This window comes from Drosophila obscura, unplaced genomic scaffold, assembly GCF_018151105.1.
Source record: "Drosophila obscura isolate BZ-5 IFL unplaced genomic scaffold, ASM1815110v1 contig_1, whole genome shotgun sequence".
Classification (NCBI taxonomy): Eukaryota; Metazoa; Arthropoda; class Insecta; order Diptera; family Drosophilidae; genus Drosophila; species Drosophila obscura.
In genome coordinates, this window is record NW_024542679.1 from 5223742 (window position 1) to 5227057 (window position 3316).

Here is a 3316-nt window from a genome sequence, read left to right on the forward strand (position 1 = left end):
TACTTGCATGTGTGTGCCCCTCATTTTATTATCCATTTTTGTTTGGCTTTTTTTTTGCTATGAAAATTATTATCTTCCCATTAATTTTGTACCACGCCACGACACCACGTGCCACCTTAAAGCGAGAAATTTAATACAAAATTAACTCTTTCTGGTGTGTATTTAATTTTTCAATTATTATGTCTTTATGGCTGTTTGTCTTGGCAGCAGTTGCCCATTTTACTTTATCGTTTTTTCTTTCTGCTTTTATGCATATTTGGCTCAGTGTGTGTTTTATCAAAGCCGCAGCCCGAAAATATTCTCAAAGAGAGTGCCAAAGAGGGGGAAGATGGGTAAATAAACGGTTGAAACAGGAAGATATGAGGCTGGGGTACGCCGTTCTCCGGGCTTCAACAGCAACCAACGAGAACTCATTTTTCCATAGTTTGCGGTTTTTTTTTGTCAAAAATATATACACGTAAATTTAAAAAACGTTTTACATAGGTTAGACATATCCATGCCCTCCCTACTTGATCTAGGAATTAGTTAAAACTAAGAGACAGAAAACTTCTAGATTTTTTTCTTGAACAATAATTTTGCACTTCAGCGAACATAAACAAAAGGATCAAAAGTCTGTTCTAAGTCGTTTAATTATGTCACTATTGGGAACAATTATCTACAATTATTTCTCAAGATAACTTTTCAATGCAGCTCTGATTAAAGTAAAGGGCCTCCTATTATTTCAGCTTGCAGTATGGAACTGCATTGAGTGGAAAGAATATTAAAACCTTCAGCAAATTCCAAGAAAAGATGCTTATGAAGAAATGTAACTCCTTGGAGGATCACTAGTGAGGCGGAAAAATGAAAGAAAGTTGTAACTTGAGGCGCACTCTGGCTTAAGGTGTTTTCATATACATATACACAAGAAAAACATCTCCCCAATGTCAGATTAGCCAGATAGACACAATTTCCAATACAGTTTACAGCAAAGTTCGTTCCATAAACTGAACGAAAACTGAAACTTTGTCGACGACTTATCGTCTGCCCTTGCAATTGCAGTCAAAGTTTTATATTTGTCTGTACCTCCAACCGTCCCCCCTCATTATTTTTTTTATTGTTTGCCACTTGAGCGGACTCCCTTCGCTGCCATGCCCATGCCCATGCCCACCCTCCTGTCGTACCGCCTGGAACAACGCTGCACTGTCGCCACTTTGTACCCAAAAGCAAATAAACAGCCAAACTGAATAAAGTGAATTTTTATCAGCTCCACAAGTAAATAGACAACAAGATATTCTTGGCAATGCCCCCACGAACTACTGATTTTGGGGATGAGTACGTGTACGAGTACGAGTAAAAGTAAATTCAGTCTCGTTTACGCAGCTAGAGAATTGAGCATTTTAATGGTCTGCATATGAATGGATTTGTTTTGGTACAGTACATGCCATTAAAACGGATAGGGAACCGAGGCAAAGCGGCTGCCAGAGAGGTGGTGGGGGGTAACTTAAACAGAGAAGAAAGCAGATTCAAATATTTAAATGTATCTATCTATCTATTTAAATATCTTTCAATATTTATGCAGCTGAATGGCAGATATCTTTACTGATTTTCTGACTTTTTGTCTGCTGTTGTTTCTCGCTTGACTGCCAGTCAGTGATGTGTGACTCATGCAGAGCTCTCATATTATGACACTCTGCTTAAATGGATTTTATGTGCGGTGCCTTTTAAGGCAGCCAAAAGCTATTACAAGCCGCCAGATCGTTCAGTGACGGCCAAGGCCCCAACTGGGAATTGCAATGGAAGAATGCAACTGGAGGCAACAGAGCTCAATAGTTTTCCATTCAGAGTTAAATGAAATGTGGAATGAAATGGAATGGAATTAGTTGGGATTTGGTTATTAATTTTTCTCAATTTGTTCGACTACGCCGCCTTGAATCAGTCAAGTGAAATTCCCCAGCGCATATCTACTATAAATGTATTTTTACAATTTGTTTATGTTTCGACTATGGGCGATTTTATCGCCTCCAGGCGGCTTTAAGTGATTCCGGTGGGGTGGAGGGGGGATGCCAGAGAAAGCTGAATTTTGTCTGTCGGTGGACTGCAGTTGATGGAGCAACTTCTCGACTGCCATACTGCCATAAACCGCGTGCCAGGATAAAGTTTTACCCAGTTGTTGCAGTTTTCGGCGGTTTTGGCATTGTTTGGTTTTCCTCGTCTCGTTGTTTTCCTTCGCTTTCGATTGCAGCATAGCCTTGGCAGCAATTTGACAGACATAACCAAAAGAGGTGGAAATAAAAGAGGAAATTCTGGTAGCAAAATTGGAACACTCTTTCGGGTCTTTGATTCCACAATGACGTGCATCCTAGAGCTAATCGTAAGTACACCTGCTAAGTAAAGAATATCCATTGACTCCTTCAGCCAAAGACATCTGTCTGCCTTTCTGTACATCCAGTAGTCTGTGATTTGTATGGTAAATGGATTTCGTATATTTATTCCAAGTATTTTCAGCCAGGAAACACATCCTTGATCCATGTTCTCCGTTTCCTTTGAGGCAACTGCATGAATGAATCCTTTCTTTCTGTGTGTCTCCTGTTTGTAGTTTGCAGCTCACTCACATCAGACTGAAGTATCTATCTATCTATCTGTTGAAAACAGCACAAAGTACCTGCTTCAAGGCACTATACCCCTACCATAAAGTGCATTCCGTAGTCAAAGCAAACTGCAATTGTTACGCGGTTGGCCATTGCAGCCACAAGTTGTGAGCGCGGCTGAAACTAGGCTACAATGTTTGAGCCACTGCCAAAAGCACCAGCAGCAGCAGCAGCAGAACAAGAACAATTAGCACAGCCAAAAACTGCCGAACCATAAGTTTTCCTTGGCAAACCGACACACACACACACACACAAAAGGCAGGTTCAGTTCTGCTGCTGTTGCTGTCTGGGGAGCGGTTAGCCAAGTCGAGTACAAGTCCCGCTACGAATGCTGCACCATAACAGATTCCAAGCATATTCCAAGTCTTGGCAGAGTTTCGTCTGGTCTAGTCAAAGCTGAAACTAAATTAATTGTGGCTGAGGGGACAATTATTCTGTCATTTATCAGATGCGAGTAGGATAGAAAGTATCCAACAACTTTTGCTGATCCTCCCTATCTACCCGTGTATATCATTGCTTCTTCTTAGCGACACGTGGAGCACTGACTCTGTAGGTAAACTTTTCTGGCTTCTTCGTGCACTGAAAAGTATATTAAGTATACGCCGTGGCATCCACACTCCCTGGCGGATACTTTACTTTTATATACTTGTCACTGGGAATAATAAATTCCTGACCCCCGCCGCGATACC